The sequence below is a fragment of the Xenopus tropicalis genome, chromosome 2 (assembly GCF_000004195.4).
Source record: "Xenopus tropicalis strain Nigerian chromosome 2, UCB_Xtro_10.0, whole genome shotgun sequence".
In the NCBI taxonomy this organism is placed as follows: domain Eukaryota; kingdom Metazoa; phylum Chordata; class Amphibia; order Anura; family Pipidae; genus Xenopus; species Xenopus tropicalis.
Window position 1 is genome coordinate 56,350,737 of NC_030678.2, and position 23,215 is coordinate 56,373,951.

General features: G+C 42.5%; 1 long non-coding RNA gene across 1 annotated transcript; it reads right to left on the reverse strand.

Annotated features, from left to right (window-relative positions):
* Positions 1-966: 966 nt before the first annotated feature.
* On the reverse strand, positions 967-22,876 carry LOC108645779. The gene is made up of 2 exons (XR_001924041.2): positions 22,675-22,876; positions 967-1,204 (listed from the first exon to the last, which is right to left on the reverse strand). It is a non-coding gene; the product is annotated as an uncharacterized LOC108645779 (long non-coding RNA).
* Between the last annotated feature and the right edge of the window lie 339 nt (positions 22,877-23,215).

Consider the following 23,215-nt stretch of genomic DNA (forward strand, 5'->3'; position numbering starts at 1 on the left):
TGCCATAATCTTTTTCTGCCTTGATGTCTAAACAAACCTCAACCCATTTTCACTCCACTGTATAGTTTGTAAACTATTCACTATTAAATAGGCATCTCTAGTCAGCCAAGGGTAAACTTCAACCACCCCACACCTCAGCACAGTGCTCTAACACCTTCAGTGTCCCCAATGCTAGTTCCCTGTCAGTGTCATCTGACATAGTTACATTGTGAAAAGCACTATAAAGCATCATCATATCACAAATAAATGTAAAAAATTAGAGTAATAATTTGTTTTTGGATCCTTTAGTTCCTCTTTAATAAAGAGCTAGGGAAGATGAAAGAGGAGAAACTAGAGTAGAGAGAAGGGGCATTCCTTAGATTTAGACATTTGTTTCAAGGGATATCCTCAAGAGTCCCTATAGGAAATAGGAATTGGACGGTTTAGCCAAAGGCTCCAAATAATAACTGAATTAAAAGAAAACTATACCACCAAAATGAATACTTAACCAGCAGTTGGTATATGTCATGTTAAGTGGCCTATTAAATAATTTTACCACACTGGGATATATATGAGTAAATACTTCCCTTTAACATATTTTACCATGAGCCACCATTTTGTGTTGGTCTGTGTGCTTTCTTAGAGATCACCTGACAGGAAATAATGCAGCTCTAACTGTAACAGGAAGTAGTGTGGAAGCAAAAGATTTTGTCAAGTAATTGGCTCATGTGACCTAAAATGTATGTGTGCCCTTGGTGTGTTTGTGCGCACTGTGACTCCTATGATGCCAGGGTGCAGCCCTTAGTAAATTAAAATGACATTCTATTCAGAATTACTCAATAGCACATACTACTAAAAACTATATTTTTATGAAAATAGTTTATTTAGATGAAACAGGGTTATACATATAAACTGTTGTAAACACCAAAAAGTGAAAATATTCTATTTTTACATGAAAGGGGCCCATCATCTGATTTTTTTTTCTCAATTCAGATTTTTAGCATTAAAAGTAGACGACTTTTACTGTGTCTAAACACATCTAAAACTTGCCAAGTCAATGTAGAAGTCAATGGCAGATGTCCATTTACTTTCCTTGAAGATCCTTCTTTTGTCTCAAAACTTAAAAGTTTTCGGATTTTTGTGTGACAATTGTTGCAGTTTCAGAACTTTTTCTGTCAAATTTTTTTAGCTAATGTTAGACAATCTAGGAAATGAGTAGTCGAATCTGAAAATTTAAAAAAAATGAGAAATTATAAAGTTTTAGTAAATGTGCCCCCAATATCTGTTAATCAGGCATCTACAAATACAATTTCTAGTCAACAAAAGTCCTTTTTTATTACAGAGATGCTTTCTTTCTGTAGCTTGGCTATGGAAGGAATTTGATTCTTGTTTATCTGCCTGTGTAAAGACTAAATCCATTGTATTATTCACAGCTTATCTGTTTTCTGATGCATAAATATGTGCCTTTTTGCCCTATTTAAATTGAATGGTTGCACCCATGGCTAGACAGCACCTTATTTATATAAACTATAGTGGTGTTTCCTGAAGCAAACACACCATTTTCACAAGTGCAGTGTAATAGTACTTTATAAAGAAATGCATATAAAATACTTTTACGGTGTTGCTAGTCCATAATAAGCAAACGTCTTATTGGCTGCTATAGGTTACTAGAGCTGAGAAAACATTTGTGCTTATTTTTGTAATAGCCATATAGTATATAATATATAAATGTTCACAGCTCTTCTCTCCCACTGCGTGCTGCTTCTTCTCTGAAGTATATCAGTAACTAACACTTCATATTCAGAGTCCAGCAAGAGCATGTGTCTACAGAAATGGAACGTACAGATCAGCATCCTGGAGAACTCTACAAGGTGATTAGGGCTTCTATTTTTCCACTGTTAGGCTTTATTTCTAGAATTATAGTACCTGTGTTATACAAAGGTTCAGTTGGTTTTTGAACTCTGCACATGGGTGGCCACAGAAAAGTTTGTGTGTGTGATCATGGACTGTGTAACAAAACTAGTTAGAAGCAAGAAGGTTCTCTATTTCACTGTAAGGCTATATTGCGACTGTCAGAGTTAGTACAGGAGTTATTGCCTATGCTATGGCAATATGAGTGTAGCTGCAAGACCAAAGCAGGGAGGAATTGTTGCATTACCCTTGTATTAGGTCTCAGTCTCTACCTGCCACTCAGTTGCAAAAATGGGTCTCAGAATATGCAAAAGAGTATGCAAACAGTACTGTACTACTGCTACTAGGCAGAGTTATCAACAGAGTTGATTAACTACTCCTTTGGCTAATGTCCCACAGGGTGGATTGTCTAATGTATACCACCCCAACCACAAGAGTTTTTAGGGAGGAAAAGCCCCCATACCCCCACTTCCAAGCAGTTCCCACTGAAGCCAATAGGAGTCCCATAAGGTTGGCATTGGCATTTCTCCACAGGCTTTAAGTGAAAAAAGCATTTTAAAAGAGGGGGAGGGTATAGTGAATAAAATTGGACATTGATATGAACATGAAAATGCCAGCAAATAAAAAGTAAAAGCATGCAGGAAAAATTGGCAAGTTAATACAATATGAATGTATTACAGCTAATTAGGAAAGTACAAGGAAGCTGAACTAATCAGCGCAGGAAATTGATGTTTCCTGTATGACTGAGCTTGAAAGGCATAAATGTTGACTGCGTTATAAATAAATAATTAGCATTGTATAGCAATGAAAACAGTTCCAATAGCTTAAATGAGACAAATAAAATACGGAAGGGAGCTGAGTGGGCGTTTTGTAATGGCTGAAATGATAGCAGATTTGATATACGGTGCACATAATAAATCAGGAGCATGTCTGGACATAACTATGTGGTTATGTAATACTGCCTATCAATGCCACCTAAGCTGTGATTGGTATGATGTCTATAAAACTACATTACAGCTAATTATATGTTGTTCTTTTGCTCATTTGCCATACAAGGAAGAGTAAATAGCAATAAATAAAGGAAAAAGCCGCCCCATACTCATTTCCTAATATTCCCTTAACACAGTGTCCTTTGCAAACAGGATGAATGCCCTAATGAGCCTAACTTACTGCCCTACCAAATACTTTGGTTCCATGCTGATGAAAACCATGTTTACATGAGCTGTTGCCAAGATTGGGCGCATTACAGATGAAGCGCAGGTTTTCCCAAAACGTAACTAGTTACAAGATAACACAGGCTATCCTGTTGTGTTATCTCGTGCCATCTCCCTGCTGTGTCAGGGGAAAAAAAGCCTTCTTAGGCTGTTATTCTGTTTTTAGACAGCAGGTGGTGCCTGGAAAGTAACGTTAACATGCACAGCAGGGGGTCAATTTTGACACCAGACTTCTCCAGCCTTATCTTTTTTATGGAATGTGGGAAGTGCTAAGAGTGATTAAGATTACCCCCTGGTAAAAGCAAATAGAGCACTAGTCTCTCCTGTGGGTAATTACACACTGGGCTGTTTCTGGGCAAATCCAGTTGGTACAACATATATCAAGCGCATAATCATATATTTTTAATACTGTAGTTTGGCATTTTTCCCTCCTCTTTTCACATTATGCAATTTTGTTTTCCTCAATCATTTAACTATTAGAGTTCCCAGATCCCTGCAAAGAATGGGCCCAGACAATAAATAAGTTCCCTTTTCTCTGTAATAATAAAACAGTACCTGTACTTGATCCCAACTAAGATATAATTACCCCTTATTGGGGCAGAACAGCCCTATTGGGTTTATTTAATGGTTAAATGATTCCCTTTTCTCTGTAATAATAAAACAGTACCTGTACTTGATGCCAACTAAGATATAATTACCCCTTATTGGGGGCATAACAGCCCTATTGGGTTTATTTAATGGTTAAATGATTCCCTTTTCTCTGTAATAATAAAACAGTACCTGTACTTGATCCCAACTAAGATATAATTACCCCTTATTGGGGGCAGAACAGCCCTATTGGGTTTATTTCATGGTAAAATGATTCCCTTTTCTCTGTAATAATAAAACAGTACCTGTACTTGATCCCAACTAAGATATAATTACCCCTTATTGGGGGCAGAACAGCCCTATTGGGTTTATTTCATGCTTAAATGATTCCCTTTTCTCTGTAATAATAAAATAGTACCTGTATTTTATACTGGGTTTTTTTGTGGTTAGGATGGTTTTGAGAGAGGGCCATTTGTATAACTCAGCCTGCAGCCTTGTGCTTTATATGGGCACAGAACCCCTCAGTGACTTCTAAAATCCTTATCATTTACAGGAGGGGGTACATTATCCCTTATAATATACGAGGCCTGCAGCTTTGTACCTTTATCACAGAATGCCTCCAATATCCCTTTTAATACATAAGAGATTATTACAGCCATGTTTTTCATTTATATTTATTAAGGTTAGGGCCACAGGCAGTGACAGCAGCTTTGGACAAGTATAAATGATAAATAAAGCAGACATTATCAATAGTTAAGAAATATATCTTTCCACAACTTGGGACAACCTATCTGTACTGAACCCAGTGAGTTTCTTACGCCCTGTAGGCAACACTGACACCCAACACTGCACCACACCATACCTCCCAACATTTAAAAATTAAAAAGAGGGACAAAAGTATATGCCGCGCTAAGTGATGCAATATTTTTTGACCACGCCCCTCTGACCACACCCACATTACAAAACACCCCCATTTTCCATGGTTGGAATGGCAGCATCAGACAGACCAAGTGCACTAGTGTTTTAACTCTTTTACTGCCAATGACGTATGGCATACGTCGTGGCAGTAAAAGGGCTTAAATGCCAACGACGTGTCCCATACGTCGTTGGCATTTATGCGCAGCTCTCTGCAGCTCTCTGCTCTGTGCCGCCGCTGCAGAGAGCTTCTATCCATGACAGCCCCCCTGGGCAACGTGCCAGGGGGGCTGTCATGAGGGTCCTGCAAGACGATCGCTCACAGGACCCTCCAGGAAGCAGCAGACGCGATCGCATCGCGTCTGCTGCTTCCTGCTTCCTCCTTCCCCCCTGCCGGCCGGCCCACTGAAGAGGAGGCGATCGGGTCTTCAGGACAGGTAAGAACTATTTTTTTTTTCATTTACACACTTACACACACACTTACATACATTTATACACACACTTACAGCACACATTTTAGCAGTCTTTCATTTTTCATACTTTTATACACTTATTTACACTCATATACACACTTACACACTATAACAAAACTTTTACACATGTACACACATGTATACACAAACACTTTGCCACTTTGTTTTTAGTTTCTTTTACCCAAAAACTGTTTATTTTGACAGTGTGACTATTGGATCAGATATTCTGACCACTAATTACACTGTCATGTGACTTATTTTGTTGTTTCACTGATTTGCACAATTTTTGTGGTTTTATCGCATTTTATCCCTGTATAAGTGTTCCTAATCTGTTTTTAGCGTAGCTTTGCCAGGTGTAACTTTGGTGTACAAAAATAACTTTGCCTATTTTGAATTCATCAGAATGTGTACTTTCCAAAAATATATGGTTTCCTGGGGCTCTCTGTATAGTTAGGGGGGGGGTTACTGCACATAATACGCTGTCAGGGGGCTCTGTGTGCAAAAGCTGGGTTGGCAGGCGAGAAATCCTTATGCGCTATTTTCATTTTGGGGTCAGTACACACCGCAGACTTTGGTATATCTATGCATCTTGGGCATCAAACTGTTCAGTAGGCCTCTGGTGTTCCTATTTGGGGTGACTTGCCTTTGTACGCAAGAAATTGTGTGAGATAAATGCGGCAAATTGCAACATTTTTAGGCGATTTTCTGAAATGCCATAAAAAACAATAACTTTAGGAAAGCATTGCAGATTGGTACTTTGGTGTAGAAAGGACTCTTTACCTTGTTGGATTTCTCAGAATGTGTACTTTCCAAAAATATATGGTTTTGTGGGGGTCTGTGTATAGTTAGGGGAAGTTTCGGCACATAATACACTGACAGGGGGCTCTGTGTGCAAAAGCTGAGCTGGCAGGCGAGAAATCCTTATGCGCTATTTTCATTTCGGGGTCAGTACATACCGCAGACTTTGGTATATCTATGCATATTGGGCATCAAACTGTTCAGTAGGCCTCTGGTGTTCCTATTTGGGGTGATTTGCCTTTATCTGATTTTTATCAAGAAATTGTGAGAGATAAATGCGGCAAATTGCAACATTTTTATGCGATTTTCTAAATGTCATATAAATCTGCAAACTTAGGAAAGCTTTACAGCTTGGTACTTTGGAGCAAAAAGAAATGTTTACCCATTATAGATTCGGGGGGATGTGTACTTTCCAAAAATATATGGCTTTCTGGGGTGAGCGTACTTTTTATGTAGCATTATCCCACATAAAGGATGTAAATGTGTTGATTTTGCAGGAGCTGAAATGATACATCATATGGGGGTATGTTCCCATTGGGGCCCCTACATGCCACATACTTAGCTAAACCTATACATATTGGGCATCAAACTATTCAGTGGACCCCTGGCGTTCATATTTAGGGTGTTTTATTTGGTTACTTTATGACCTGTAGGAGATAAGATACTATAGACTGGAAGTTTTGAAGCAATTTTTTTAAAAAATCACAAATTTTGATAAAAAACAATAACTTTAGGAAAGCATTGCGACTTGATAGTTTGGAGTAGACAGACAGTTCTGCCTATTCTGTATTCCCCAGAATCTGTTCTTTCCAAAAATGTACAATTTTCTGGGATAAACCTTCTGTTAGTGGAAATTTTGTCCTTCAAATCTAAGGTATGCCGCTTTCTGGAGCAGTGCTTTGGAAATTTGGTAATGTACTGCTGGGAGTTTTTGAGAAATCTCCATAAAACTATATATATTTGGTATTGGCACGTTCAGGAGACATGGGACTTTCCAAATCAATTGTATATTCGTGCATAAAATAATTTTTGTTTCTAGTATGTGTGTTTATATTATGGAAAATTAGATTTTTTTTTGCATTTTTAGACATTTAGAAGCCTATATCTTGTTACAGAATTGGAATAACACAAAAATTCTACCATATTTTGAAAGCTTAGGTTGTTCTGAAAAAAACGATATATTGTTTTCCTGGGTAAACTAAAAGTCCCCCCGAGGAAAGGCCCCTAAAGTGAAACAGTGCAAAATGTTCAAAAACTGTCTGGCAATACAAGTTCCGCTTTGACCAAAACAGCTGGCAGTAAAAGGGTTAATAGCTGGCATCATAAATCATGAGCTGCCCTTGAAAATACAAAAAGGAGGAGGCCAGGACGCGCCTGTGGCCATCAATGGTCCTTCATAGTTCAATTCCCTTGGTGCGTCTGCCTCTATCAATGGGGCTCAATGCTGATACCATTTCTGATACATGCCCTACCTAAGGCATCAGCTTTGAGACCCAAGGAAGCTCAGCTGCCAGGGCGGGACTCGAACTCCAAACCTTACGGGGTAGGAATCGAACTCCAAACCCAACGGGACAGGAATCGAACTCCACACCCGGCGATGTAAGGGCGTGCGCTCTACCACTTCGCTATCCTTCCTCCTCCCACTTGTAACATGTTTCTTCGTAATCTTGTCTTCTGCATATTGGCGGTTGGTGTATCCTAACCGACTGACTGAAACACTCAGGGTTAGAGCCTGCTGCTTGCCCCAAGCCCTATATAACTAGGGGGGCTGTTATAGTAGGGGGGAATGAATCCTCCATTTATCAACATTCTCTGAAGGGGAATGAATACAAGGGTATACGTTTTACCCCCGGGGCAAGAGAGGTCCCCAAATTTGCCCCATTGACTTATGATGGGGATTTTGGCAAATAACTAGTTTGTCGTAGACCCATGAATGAGGTGTCAAACCGTGCGGCTTATTCTGGAATGGGGTGCTATGACTTTTCTGAGGGGTGGGCAGTTAATTGCCCCAGCAGGGGGCAATTATCCGCCCATAGACTTAACATTGAGACCAACTTTGACTGAGTCCCGCACCGTTTTTCGTAGACCCATGAATGAGGTGTCAAACCGTACAGCTTATTCGGGAATGGGGTGCTATGCCTTTTCTGAGGGGTGGGCGGTTAATTGCCCCAGCAGGGGGCAATTAACCACCGTTTGTCGTAGACCCATGAATGAGGTGTCAAACCGTGTGGCTTATTCGGGAGTGGGGTGCTATGACTTTTCTGAGGGGTGGGCGGTTAATTGCCCCACCAGGGGGCAATTATCCGCCCATAGACTTAACATTGAGACCAACTTTGACTGAGTCCCGCACCGTTTTTCGTAGACCCATGAATGAGGTGTCAAACCGTGCAGCTTATTCGGGAATGGGGTGCTATGCCTTTTCGGAGGGGTGGGCGGTTAATTGCCCCAGCAGGGGGCAATTAACCACCGTTTGTCGTAGACCCATGAATGAGGTGTCAAACCGTGCGGCTTATTCGGGAGTGGGGTGCTATGACTTTTCTGAGGGGTGGGCGGTTAATTGCCCCAGCAGGGGGCAATTAACCACCGTTTGTCGTAGACCCATGAATGAGGTGTCAAACCGTACAGCTTATTCGGGAATGGGGTGCTATGCCTTTTCTGAGGGGTGGGCGGTTAATTGCCCCAGCAGGGGGCAATTAACCACCGTTTGTCGTAGACCCATGAATGAGGTGTCAAACCGTGTGGCTTATTCGGGAGTGGGGTGCTATGACTTTTCTGAGGGGTGGGCGGTTAATTGCCCCACCAGGGGGCAATTATCCGCCCATAGACTTAACATTGAGACCAACTTTGACTGAGTCCCGCACCGTTTTTCGTAGACCCATGAATGAGGTGTCAAACCGTGCAGCTTATTCGGGAATGGGGTGCTATGCCTTTTCGGAGGGGTGGGCGGTTAATTGCCCCAGCAGGGGGCAATTAACCACCGTTTGTCGTAGACCCATGAATGAGGTGTCAAACCGTGCGGCTTATTCGGGAGTGGGGTGCTATGACTTTTCTGAGGGGTGGGCGGTTAATTGCCCCAGCAGGGGGCAATTAACCACCGTTTGTCGTAGACCCATGAATGAGGTGTCAAACCGTACAGCTTATTCGGGAATGGGGTGCTATGCCTTTTCTGAGGGATGGGCGGTTAATTGCCCCAGCAGGGGGCAATTAACCACCGTTTGTCGTAGACCCATGAATGAGGTGTCAAACCGTGTGGCTTATTCGGGAGTGGGGTGCAATGACTTTTCTGAGGGGTGGGCGGTTAATTGCCCCACCAGGGGGCAATTATCCGCCCATAGACTTAACATTGAGACCAACTTTGACTGAGTCCCGCACCGTTTTTCGTAGACCCATGAATGAGGTGTCAAACCGTGCAGCTTATTCGGGAATGGGGTGCTATGCCTTTTCGGAGGGGTGGGCGGTTAATTGCCCCAGCAGGGGGCAATTAACCACCGTTTGTCGTAGACCCATGAATGAGGTGTCAAACCGTGCGGCTTATTCGGGAGTGGGGTGCTATGACTTTTCTGAGGGGTGGGCGGTTAATTGCCCCAGCAGGGGGCAATTAACCACCGTTTTTCGTAGACCCATGAATGAGGTGTCAAACCGTGCGGCTTATTCGGGAATAGGGTGCTATGACTTTTGTGAGGGGTGGGCAGTTAATTGCCCCAGCAGGGGGCAATTAACCACCGCTTGTCATAGACCCATGAATAAGGTGTAAAACTGTGCGGCTTATTTGGGAATGGGGTGCTATGACTTTTCTGAGGGGTGGGCAGTTAATTGCTCCAGCAGGGGGCAATTATCCACCCATAGACTTAACATTGAGACCAACTTTGACTGAGTCCCGCACCGTTTCTCGTAGACCCATGAATGAGATGTCAAACCGTGCGGCTGCTTCGGGAATGGGGTGCTATGCCTTTTCTGAGGGGTGGGCGGTTAATTGCCCCAGATGGGGGCAATTATCCGCCCATAGACTTAACATTGAGACCAACTTTGACTGAGTCCCACACCGTTTGTCGTAGACCCATGAATGAGGTGTCAAACTGTGTGGCTTATTCGGGAATGGGGTGCTATGACTTTTCTGAGGGGTGGGAGGTTAATTGCCCCAGCAGGGGGCAATTAACCACCGTTTGTCATATACCCATGAATGAGGTGTCAAACTGTGCGGCTTATTCGGGAATGGGGTGCTATGCCTTTTCTGAGGGGTGGGCGGGTAATTGCTCCAGCAGGGGCAATTAACCACCGTTTGTCGTAGACCCATGAATGAGGGGTCAAACTGTGCGGCTTATTCGGGAATAGGATGCTATGACTTTTCTGAGGGGTGGGCAGTTAATTGCCCCAGCAGGGGGCAATTATCCGCCCATAGACTTAACATTGAGACCAACTTTGACTGAGTCCCGCACCGTTTTTCGTAGACCCATGAATGAGGTGTCAAACCGTGCGGTTTATTCGGGAATGGGGTGCTATGCCTTTTCTGAGGGGTGGGCGGTTAATTGCCCCAGCAGGGAGCAATTAACCACCATTTGTCGTAGACCCATGAATGAGGTGTCAAACCGTGCGGCTTATTCGGGAATAGGGTGCTATGACTTTTGTGAGGGGTGGGCAGTTAATTGCCCCAGCAGGGGGCAATTAACCACCGTTTGTCGTAGACCCATGAATGAGGTGTCAAACCATGTGGCTTATTCGGGAATAGGGTGCTATGACTTTTGTGAGGGGTGGGCAGTTAATTGCCCCAGCAGGGGGCAATTAACCACCGTTTGTCGTAGACCCATGAATGAGGTGTCAAACCGTGCGGCTTATTCGGGAATAGGGTACTATGACTTTTGTGAGGGGTGGGCAGTTAATTGCCCCAGCAATTATCCGCCCATAGACTTAACATTGAGACCAAGTTTGACTGAGTCCCGCACCGTTTTTCGTATACCCATGAATGAGGTGTCAAACCGTGCGGCTTATTCGGGAATGGGGTGATATGACTTTTATAGGGGGTGGGCGGTTAATTGCCCCAACAGGGGGCAATTAACCTCCATTTGTCGTAGACCCATGAATAAGGTGTAAAACTGTACGGCTTATTCGGGAATAGGGTGCTATGACTTTTCTGAGGGGTGGGCAGTTAATTGCACCAGCAGGGGGCAATTATCCGCCCATAGACTTAACATTGAGACCAACTTTGACTGAGTCCCGCACCGTTTGTCGTAGACCCATGAATGAGGTGTCAAACCGTGTGGCTTTTTCGGGAATGGGGTGCTATGACTTTTCTGAGGGGTGGGCGGTTAATTGCCCCAGCAAGGGCACGAGTTTTGCCACGGCAAGCACCACTCACATTTTCTTCAGGAAATGTACCTCTCTAGTTATTATTATTAACATTTATTTATAAAGCGCCAACATATCCCGCAGCGCTGTACAATAAGTGGGTTTCATACATTGGACATACAGAGTAACAAATAAAGCAATCAATAACCGATACAAGAGGTGAAGAGGGTTCTGCCCAAAAGAGCTTACAGTCTACAAGGTGAAAGGGTTGAGATACAACGTGTGGGAATGGGCATGACCAGAGTTGTGAGAGGTGTGGCACATATACCAGCAGGGGGTAACAGTGCTCAGAGGATATCTCCTGAATTATATACCAGCTGGGCACTTACTGTCAAACCGCCCATAGACTTAACATTGAGACCAACTTTGACTGAGTCCCGCACCGTTTGTTGTAGACCCATGAATGAGGTTTCAAACTGTGCGACTTTTTCGGGAATGGGGTGCTATGACTTTTCTGAGGGGTGGGCGGTTAATTGCCCCAGCAGGGGCACGAGTTTTGCCACGGCAATAATAATAACTAGATAAGTACATTTCCTGAAGAAAATGTGAGTGGTGCTTGCCGTGGCAAAACTCGTGCCCCTGCTGGGGCAATTAACCGCTCACCCCTCAGAAAAGTCATAGTACCCCATTCCCGAATAAGCCGCACAGTTTGACACCTCATTCATGGGTCTACGACAAACTAGTTATTTGCCAGCAGGGGGCAATTAACCACCCACCCCTCAGAAAAGGCATAGCACCCCATTCCCGAATAAGCTGCACGGTTTGACACCTCATTCATGGATCTACGAAAAACGGTGCGGGACTTAGTCAAAGTTGGTCTCAATGTTAAGTCTATGGGCGGATAATTGCCCCCTGCTGGGGCAATTAACCGCCCACCCCTCAGAAAAGGCATAGCACCCCATTCCCGAATAAGCTGCACGGTTTGACACCTCATTCATGGGTCTACGAAAAACTGTGGTTAATTGCCCCCTGCTGGGGCAATTAACTGCCCACCCCTCACAAAGTCATAGCACCCTATTCCCGAATAAGCCACACGGTTTGACACCTCATTCATGGGTCTACGACAAACGGTGGTTAATTGCTCCCTGCTGGGGCAATTAACCGCCCACCCCTCAGAAAAGGCATAGCACCCCATTCCCGAAAAGACCGCACGGTTTGACACCTCATTAATGGGTCTACGAAAAACAGTCAAACTTGGTCTCAATGTTAAGTCTATGGGCGGATAATTGCCCCCTGCTGGGGCAATTACCCGCCCACCCCTCAGAAAAGGCATAGCACCCCATTCCCGAATAAGCCGCACAGTTTGACACCTCATTCATGGGTATATGACAAACGGTGGTTTATTGCCCCCTGCTGGGGCAATTAACCTCCCACCCCTCAGAAAAGTCATAGCACCCCATTCCCGAATAAGCCACACAGTTTGACGCCTCATTCATGGGTCTACGACAAACGGTGTCAAAGTTGGTCTCAATGTTAAGTCTATGGGCCGATAATTGCCCCCATGTGGGGCAATTAACCGCCCACCCCTCAGAAAAGTCATAGCACCCTATTCCTGAATAAGCCGCACGGTTTGACACCTCATTCATGGGTCTACGTCAAACGGTGGTTAATTGCCCCCTGATGGGGCAATTAACCGCCCACCCCTCAGAAAAGTCATAGCACCCTATTCCTGAATAAGCCGCACGGTTTGACACCTCATTCATGGGTCTACGTCAAACGGTGGTTAATTGCCCCCTGATGGGGCAATTAACCGCCCACCCCTCAGAAAAGGCATAGCACCCCATTCCCGAATAAGCTGCACGGTTTGACACCTCATTCATGGGTCTACGAAAAACAGTGCGGGACTCAGTCAAAGTTGGTCTCAATGTTAAGTCTATGGGCGGATAATTGCCCCCTGCTGGGGCAATTAACCGCCCACCCCTCAGAAAAGTCATAGCACCCCACTCCCGAATAAGCCGCACGGTTTGACACCTCATTCATGGGTCTACGACAAACGGTGGTTAATTGCCCCCTGCTGGGGCAATTAACCGCCCACCCCTCAGAAAAGGCATAGCACCCCATTCCCGAATAAGCTGTACGGTTTGACACCTCATTCATGGGTCTACGAAAAACGGTGCGGGACTCAGTCAAAGTTGGTCTCAATGTTAAGTCTATGGGCGGATAATTGCCCCCTGCTGGGGCAATTAACTGCCCACCCCTCAGAAAAGTCATAGCACCCCATTCCAGAATAAGCCGCACGGTTTGACACCTCATTCATGGGTCTACGACAAACTAGTTATTTGCCAAAATCCCCATCATAAGTCAATGGGGCAAATTTGGGGACCTCTCTTGCCCCGGGGGTAAAACGTATACCCTTGTATTCATTCCCCTTCAGAGAATGTTGATAAATGGAGGATTCATTCCCCCCTACTATAACAGCCCCCCTAGTTATATAGGGCTTGGGGCAAGCAGCAGGCTCTAACCCTGAGTGTTTCAGTCAGTCGGTTAGGATACACCAACCGCCAATATGCAGAAGACAAGATTACGAAGAAACATGTTACAAGTGGGAGGAGGAAGGATAGCGAAGTGGTAGAGCGCACGCCCTTACATCGCCGGGTGTGGAGTTCGATTCCTGCCCCGTTGGGTTTGGAGTTCGATTCCTACCCCGTAAGGTTTGGAGTTCGATTCCCGCCCTGGCAGCTGAGCTTCCTTGGGTCTCAAAGCTGATGCCTTAGGTAGGGCATGTATCAGAAATGGTATCAGCATTGAGCCCCATTGATAGAGGCAGACGCACCAAGGGAATTGAACTATGAAGGACCATTGATGGCCACAGGCGCATCCTGGCCTCCTCCTTTTTGTATTTTCAAGGGCAGCTCATGATTTATGATGCCAGCTATTAACCCTTTTACTGCCAGCTGTTTTGGTCAAAGCGGAACTTGTATTGCCAGACAGTTTTTGAACATTTTGCACTGTTTCACTATAGGGGCCTTTCCTCGGGGGGACTTTTAGTTTACCCAGGAAAACAATATATCGTTTTTTTCAGAACAACCTAAGCTTTCAAAATATGGTAGAATTTTTGTGTAATTCCAATTCTGTAACAAGATATAGGCTTCTAAATGTCTAAAAATGCAAAAAAAATCTAATTTTCCATAATATAAACACACATACTAGAAACAAAAATTACTTTATGCACGAATATACAATTGATTTGGAAAGTCCCATGTCTCCTGAATGTGCCAATACCAAATATATATAGTTTTATGGAGATTTCTCAAAAACTCCCAGCAGTACACTACCAAATTTCCAAAGCACTGCTCCAGAAAGCGGCATACCTTAGATTTCAAGGACAAAATTTCCACTAACAGAAGGTTTATCCCAGAAAATTGTACATTTTGGAAAGAACAGATTCTGGGGAATACAGAATAGGCACAACTGTCTGTCTACTCCAAACTATCAAGTCGCAATGCTTTCCTAAAGTTATTGGTTTTTATCAAAATTTGTGATTTTTTTTAAAAATTGCTTCAAAACTTCCAGTCTATAGTATCTTATCTCCTACAGGTCATAAAGTAACCAAATAAAACACCCTAAATATGAACGCCAGGGGTCCACTGAACAGTTTGATGCCCAATATGTATAGGTTTAGCTAAGTATGTGGCATGTAGGGGCCCCAATGGGAACATACCCCCATATGATATATCATTTCAGCTCCTGCAAAATCAACACATTTACATCCTTTATGTGGGATAATGCTACATAAAAAGTACGCTCACCCCAGAAAGCCATATATTTTTGGAAAGTACACATCCCCCCGAATCTATAATGGGTAAACATTTCTTTTTGCTCCAAAGTACCAAGCTGTAAAGCTTTCCTAAGTTTGCAGATTTATATGACATTTAGAAAATCGCATAAAAATGTTGCAATTTGCCGCATTTATCTCTCACAATTTCTTGATAAAGATCAGATAAAGGCAAATCACCCCAAATAGGAACACCAGAGGCCTACTGAACAGTTTGATGCCCAATATGCATAGATATACCAAAGTCTGCGGTGTGTACTGACCCCAAAATGAAAATAGCGCATAAGGATTTCTCGCCTGCCAACCCAGCTTTTGCACACAGAGCCCCCTGACAGCGTATTATGTGCAGTAACCCCCCCCCCTAACTATACAGAGAGCCCCAGGAAACCATATATTTTTGGAAAGTACACATTCTGATGAATTCAAAATAGGCAAAGTTATTTTTGTACACCAAAGTTACACCTGGCAAAGCTACGCTAAAAACAGATTAGGAACACTTATACAGGGATAAAATGCGATAAAACCACAAAAATTGTGCAAATCAGTAAAACAACAAAATAAGTCACATGACAGTTTAATTACTGGTCAGAATATCTGATCCAATAGTCACGCTGTCAAAATAAACAGTTTTTGGGTAAAAGAAACTAAAAACAAAGTGGCAAAATAAAAAAAAATAAAAAAAAAACAAAGTGTTTGTGTATACATGTGTGTACATGTGTAAAAGTTTTGTTATGGTGTGTAAGTGTGTATATGAGTGTAAATAAGTGTATAAAAGTGTGAAAAATGAAAAAAAAACTGCTAAAATGTGTGCTGTAAGTGTGTATAAATGTATGTAAGTGTGTGTGTAAGTGTGTGTGTAAGTGTTTAAATGAAAAAAAAAAAAAGTTCTTACCTGTCCTGAAGACCCGATCGCCTCCTCTTCAGTGGGCCGGCCGGCAGGGGGAAGGAGGAAGCAGGAGACTTGATGCGATCGCGTCTGCTGCTTCCTGGAGGGTCCTGCGAGCGAACGTCTTGCAGGACCCTCATGACAGCCCCCCTGGCACGTTGCCCATATAATACATATGTATAAGCTCCCTGCAGCGGCGGCACATGCCGCCGCTGCAGAGAGCTGCGCTTAAATGCCAAGGAAGTATGGGACACGTCGTTGGCATTTAAGCCCTTTTACTGCCACGACGTATGCCATACGTCGTTGGCAGTAAAAGAGTTAAAACACTAGTGCACTTGGTGTGTCTGATGCTGCCATTCCAACCATGGAAAATGGGGGTGTTTTGTAATGTGGGTGTGGTCAGAGGGGCGTGGTCAAAAATATTGCATCACTTAGCGCGGCATATACTTTTGTCCCTCTTTTTAATTTTTAAATGTTGGGAGGTATGGTGTGGTGCAGTGTTGGGTGTCAGTGTTGCCTACAGGGCGTAAGAAACTCACTGGGTTCAGTACAGATAGGTTGTCCCAAGTTGTGGAAAGATATATTTCTTAACTATTGATAATGTCTGCTTTATTTATCATTTATACTTGTCCAAAGCTGCTGTCACTGCCTGTGGCCTTAACCTTAATAACTATAAATGAAAAACATGGCTGTAATAATCTCTTATGTATTAAAGGGGATATTGGAGGCATTCTGTGATAAAGGTACAAAGCTGCAGGCCTCGTATATTATAAGGGATAATGTACCCCCTACTGTAAATGATAAGGATATTAGAAGTCACTGAGGGGTTCTGTGCCCATATAAAGGTACAAGGCTGCAGGCTGAGTTATACAGGGAACTCTGAGCATCACTCATGTATTATAAGGGATAATGTACCCCCTACTGTAAATGATAAGGATTTTAGAAGTCACTGAGGGGTTCTGTGCCCATATAAAGCACAAGGCTGCAGGCTGAGTTATACAAATGGCCCTCTCTCAAAACCATCCTAACCACAAAAAAAAACCAGTATAAAATACAGGTACTATTTTATTATTACAGAGAAAAGGGAATCATTTAACCATGAAATAAACCCAATAGGGCTGTTCTGCCCCCAATAAGGGGTAATTATATCTTAGTTGGGATCAAGTACAGGTACTGTTTTATTATTACAGAGAAAAGGGAACTTATGTATTGTCTGGGCCCATTCTTTGCAGGGATCTGGGAACTCTAATAGTTAAATGATTGAGGAAAACAAAATTGCATAATGTGAAAAGAGGAGGGAAAAATGCCAAACTACAGTATTAAAAATATATGATTATGCGCCTGACAGGCCCGGATTTGTGGAGAGGCCACAAAGGCCCGGGCCTAGGGCGGCAGAAGTTTAGGGGTGGCACGCCGCCCCGCCGCCAGAAAAAAATTTCAATTTGGCTCCCATACGGAGCAGTCGGGACCTCTCCCCACTGCTCCGTATGGGAGTTTAAAGGAGCGTTCGCGCATGCGCACTGGGGAGAGGCCGCGTTCGCGCATGCGCACGGGGGGCGCGTTCGCGCATGCGCACGGGGGCGTGTTTGCGCATGCGCAGAGGGGGACACCTATAGGGGCTGCCTCGGGGCGCCTCAGAAAGAAATCCGGCCCTGGCGCCTGATACACGTTGTACCAACTGGATTTGCCCAGAAACAGCCCAGTGTGTAATTACCCACAGGAGAGACTAGTGCTCTATTTGCTTTTACCAGGGGGTAATCTTAATCACTCTTAGCACTTCCCACATTCCAGAAAAAAGATAAGGCTGGAGAAGTCTGGTGTCAAAATGGACCCCCTACTGTGCATGTTAACGTTACTTTCCAGGCACCACCTGCTGTCTAAAAACAGAATAACAGCCTAAGAAGGCTTTTTTTCCCCTGACACAGCAGGGAGATGGCACGAGATAACACAACAGGATAGCCTGTGTTATCTTGTAACTAGTTAAGTTTTGGGAAAACCTGCGCTTCATCTGTATGTCGATGTGTAAGCATAGTTGATTTTGACTCTCCCCTGATGCAACAACGCTGAAATCTCTGGGGCAAAATACTGCATTTTTGGAAAAAACCATGGCGATTGTGTTTGAAATTGTACTTTGCTTACTGCACTTGTGGTCAATAAACCCTAATGAGTTTTCCCAACATACTTGCGTATACAGAATTTATTTGATCTCACTGTAAGAACTTTTTTTAAAATTTCACATAGATGGAAATAATGGTATGGGCCTCTCAGTTTTACAAACGCATACCATATATTGTATGTGGTCATTAATGTTACTCCTGCTTCTATGATACATTGAATTCATATTACAATTCCATCTCTCTGACAGTATTATTTATGTATGATTAAGTTTTCTCAGTTACAGTAGGAAAGACTCCTTGCCCATTTCATTATATTGTCCTATTTTCTTCAAATTAATTCATATTGTAAGATGTTTTGCAAAGCGTTCATTTGGAAATGTCTTTATTTATCACATTGTCTTGAGTTACTGTCTTGTTGGCCAATAATTCTATGGCCTCCTCTACTTCTTAGGCTTAACTCTATCACCAACCTACTTAATGTCTTTTCATTCCTCTATTCTACTCTCTCTGCCTCACTCAGAAAATTGCTATATTAACATAAATTGAGCCTATGAATGTGATACTGTAAGCCTCTCAGTGGCAGGAACTAAAATAAGAGGAAAATAAAAATACATAGAGACTCGCTGGCCACCGAAAGATAGATTTATTATTCTATATTATTATATTTCAGCCTAAAGCATAGAGTGTACACACATTCCAACCCTGCTGCTAGGGAGAGTTCTTTGGAGAAATTATCAGTTTTGTGAATTGCACATTTTTGCAATTTTTTGTGCAAAAAAAAAAAAAAACACAGAAAATAATCAGAGAAAAATGCCAGCTGGCTCGAATTCATTTGGTGCAAGAAAATCGGTGAGATAGAATGCCCACTGACTTGCAGTAAGGATGAAAAAAAAACAGCCATTGATTATAATGCATTGAGCAGGAGAAAAAGGGACAGATTTATCAAAGTGTAAAATTACTTTCTATTGATTTCTAAGGTATTTTTAGAAGTATATTTATTAATTAGTGAAATATAACTTTCATCCATTGATAAATAAGCATCTAAAAATCTCACATTGCTCAGCAGAGAACGGTAGAATATTACTGTGGTGGGCTCTAATTTCAAACTTTAGTAAATCTGCCCAAAATGTCTATTGACTCCAATGCATTTGGCACAAGAAAAAAACTCCTATTGACTTAAATGCATTTGGAATGAGAAAAAAATATAAGAAAAACACCCTTTGGGGCCCATTCATTAAACCAAGATTTTTATTTATTTATTTATTTATTTATTGAGGAAAAAATCGTATTTTCGAACATCAGAAGTTTTTTCCAATCATGATTTTAAGCACCAAAAAATTGTGGTTTAATGAATGGGCCTCTTTGACTCTTGATAAAAAAACACTCATTGACTGCAATGCTTTTGGCGAAATTTCTTCATTTTAAACTTTTTTCTGCAGTTTTTGCAAATATGAGTCTGCCCTTGGTGTTAACCATATTTTAATATGTCATTTAAATGAACTCCTATCTATCTCTCTATCTATCTATTGTAAGCGAGATCAGACATATAGACAGTTCTTTAGGTGAGCAAAGTCCATTTATTATGTACCGTGATTGACTCTGGTATCCAGCAGGAGCAAAATCAAAACAATACAAAACAAAACACTTGCCACACTTGGGCTCTAACTAATACATAGGGAGCGCTCCCTCTCTATTACTGGTCCCCTACTGGGATTGCCGGCTAAACCAAAAACACACAACTCCCCAGAGTACCTGGAAGGTACCTCAGTACCTTGAGAGAGTCTTTTTGTTTGGGAGAAAACCCCAGCAGCACTCCAAGCTTTTGCACACAGGCACAGACCCTCTCACACTGATCTCAGTTCTGAGTCTCCACACTCTCTCTGACTGCAGGCATGGGCGTCCACAGAAGGGGGCAAGAGGGGGCACTTGCCCCCCCCTGGAAAAGTAGCAAAAAAAACAAAAACCTAACTCCGTTTCTGCAGTCCCCTCAAGCCCGTTTTTGCTGTGCTCCGATTGGATCTTTCTTCTTGTGGATTCTCCAATCAGAGCACAGCTTCCTTGACAGACAGTAAAATTGACCAATCAGAGCACACATGCACACAGGGATCGGGAGATTTTGCAAACTGGAAACAGAAATAAAGACTGAAAAGAAGAATCTGCCCCTGTAACTTTACCTAAGAACCAACTCTCAACTTTTGCTGCAGTTTTCATCCCACAGGTACTATACCCAGGCACTATACACAGGTACTATACCCAGGTACTATACCCAGGTACTATACCCAGGCACTATACACAGGCACTATACCCAGGTACCATACACAGGCACTATACACAGGCACTATACCCAGGCACTATACCCAGGCACTATACCCAGGTACTATACCCAGGCACTATACCCAGGCACTATACCCAGGTACTATACCCAGGTACTATACCCAGGCACTATACCCAGGTACTATACAGTTCTAAAGAATCACTAGCTGACATTAAATTGTTTTTTGCCTGACCTGACATCTATAATAATTTATAATCTATCCCCTACCCTAACACATGGAGGGTAAGTTAACTCTTTCCCTCTGAAAAAGCTCATTGTGTGTTTATATATGTGTTGTTGTTTTTTGCACTTACTATTTTTATTTTTTTTTGTCATTGTTTTGTTCATTTATAGTAAGTTACAGTGGGGCCAATGTTGTGTATCAGTGCCAGTATTATAGTGCCAGGGCCTGAATATCTGCCATCTGTACCCACTGCTCCTCACTGTATATAATGTGCTGGGTTTGTAAATACGGACTGCGTCTCACTGTATATAATGTGCTGGGTTTGTAAATACAGACTGTGTCTCACTGTATATAATGGGGAGTCAGTACCCACTGCCTTTCTTGCTATAAAACTAACATAAACACATCTAAAGGGGTGGTTCACTTTTAAGTTAACCTTTAGTATGTTATAAAATGGCCTATTCCTAGCAACTTTGCAATTGGTCTTCCTAATTAATTTTTTTGAATAATTTGCCTTTCTCTTCTGCCTCTATACAGATTTCAAATGGGGGCCAAAAAATATTGCTCTGTGAGGCTACAATTTTATTATTATTATAATTTTGTATTACTTATTTTTCCAAGTAGGCCCCTTAACTATTCATATTCCCATCTCTTGTTTAAATCACTACCTGGTTGCTAGGGTAAATAAGACCCTAGCAACCAGATAGCTGCTGAAATACCAAATGGAGAGCTGCTGAACAAAAAGCTAAATAACTGAAAAACCATTAAAAATAAAAGTGAATTCGAATGCGAACTACCCCTTTAAGCTAACTGATCACAAACACAAATGTTTGCAGATCCCCTAACAGAAGTGCGCGTATGAATACTTTTACTACTAATACTAAACATTTTAGGGTAAAAAAAAAAAGCACCCCCACCCGCACTTTTGTACAGTATCCCTGGAAGTCAGTGGGAACGGCAAGAGGTAGTTGGGAGGTTAACTTTTTACGTCAGCAGCGAATCCACTAAGTGTCACATTAGCTGTAGGTCAGTCTGTGTATGGGCCATATTTAGCTTCCCCTAGTATCATCCTGCAAAAAAAAAAAAATATATATATATTTATATATATTTATATATATATATATATATATATTTATCTGTTGCAGGATGATGCTAGCTTACTTGCCCCCCCTTGGAAAATGTTCTGCGGACGCCCCCAGGACTGCAGGCATATCTAGCCTGCTAATTATTTCCCAGGTGAGACTCCCTTGGGGAATTAACCCACTCAGAACAGCTATACATCAGGGAGTAGGAGATGAAACTGGGGGAAATATATCTCCCTTCAACCTGTTTTCCTGTTACCAGTTCACACTATCTATCTATCTTTCTATTTATGATTATATTAAATTGTATTAAGTGTGTACAGTCAATAGGGCTCATTTAAAAACAATGGGCAAATTTGCACCTGGGCAGTAACCCATAGCAACCAATCAGTAAATAGTAGCAGTCAGCTATAGTAGTTGTTAGTGCAAAGTATATTTTACCCATTTTTGTTTTTTACACTCATTCTAAATTAAGAAAATAAGTTAATGCACATTAATTTGTACAGTATTTCCTCTTACAAAATTATTATTATTGCTGTCAGGGAGACGCCACTCACAGACGCGCCTGACACCGGGACGGGGAACAAGGGGTTACACGCAGTCACCTTTCACCCAGGTTAGACTAACATCAAGCACCCCCAAACACACCACCGCCCCAAAAACAACTATTCGCTGCCACCATCTATCATTAACAGGCGATAGAAACCTAGTTACTGAAATATATTGCACACAAACTTTCTTACTGCAGTGAGGGTTAGTTCTCACTAATTTAACAGCACACTAGCAGCCACAGGGTTAAAATTACAGTCAAACCTACCCCCCTGCTAGCAGCCCACTAGTTAATTAGCATCTACACAGAATCTGCCCTCTACCCAATACACATACACACACCAAACAGTTAATACACCTAGGCCTGAGCAGTCATACGAGGTACGTGGGAATAGAGCCAAAGGACTAAACTTATTAAATTTTATATTTAATATTACAGGGTAAACAGTGCAGTTTTAAAAAGATGTAACAAAAGAGAAACATACATGCAAAACAGTCAATAAAATAAACGGGGATAAAAACAAAGAGAAATCCTAAGTACGTTACCGAATATCCTGTGCCCTCTGAGGCAGAGGTTGAAAGTCCTGAGCCCATCCCCCAACATTATATGCATAAGTTGCGGCCCCCAGAATGAGCTAAAGAATACTTGGGCATGCGTGCTTTTATTCCCCACTGGGCTCCTCCCTCATTACCGTATGCATGAGGAGGGAGTGCCCAGGAACTGGTCACATGACCCCTCCCCTGTAGAGAGCTATACTTATAGAGCCAGTTTCTTTTCATATAATATTGGTACTTGCCAGTACTCAATATTATTATGAAAGTAGGGAATTGTTTTAACCTATTTGTGGGCATTCAAAATGATACCAAACATGGGGGGTGTCTCATGTCCCAGTCCCCCAGAACCCATTTCTCCTAACTGGCGGGTATAGGCCGCCCCTGTTTGGTATCATTGGGAAGCCTGGGGCCTCCTCATAAATCCTATGTGATTTATGAGGATGTGGACCTTAAAGCAGCGGAGATATGGATCCATTTCTATAATCCATATTTTCTGTATGCTGTCCCCCCCCTGCTGTTCCTAGGCCCACAC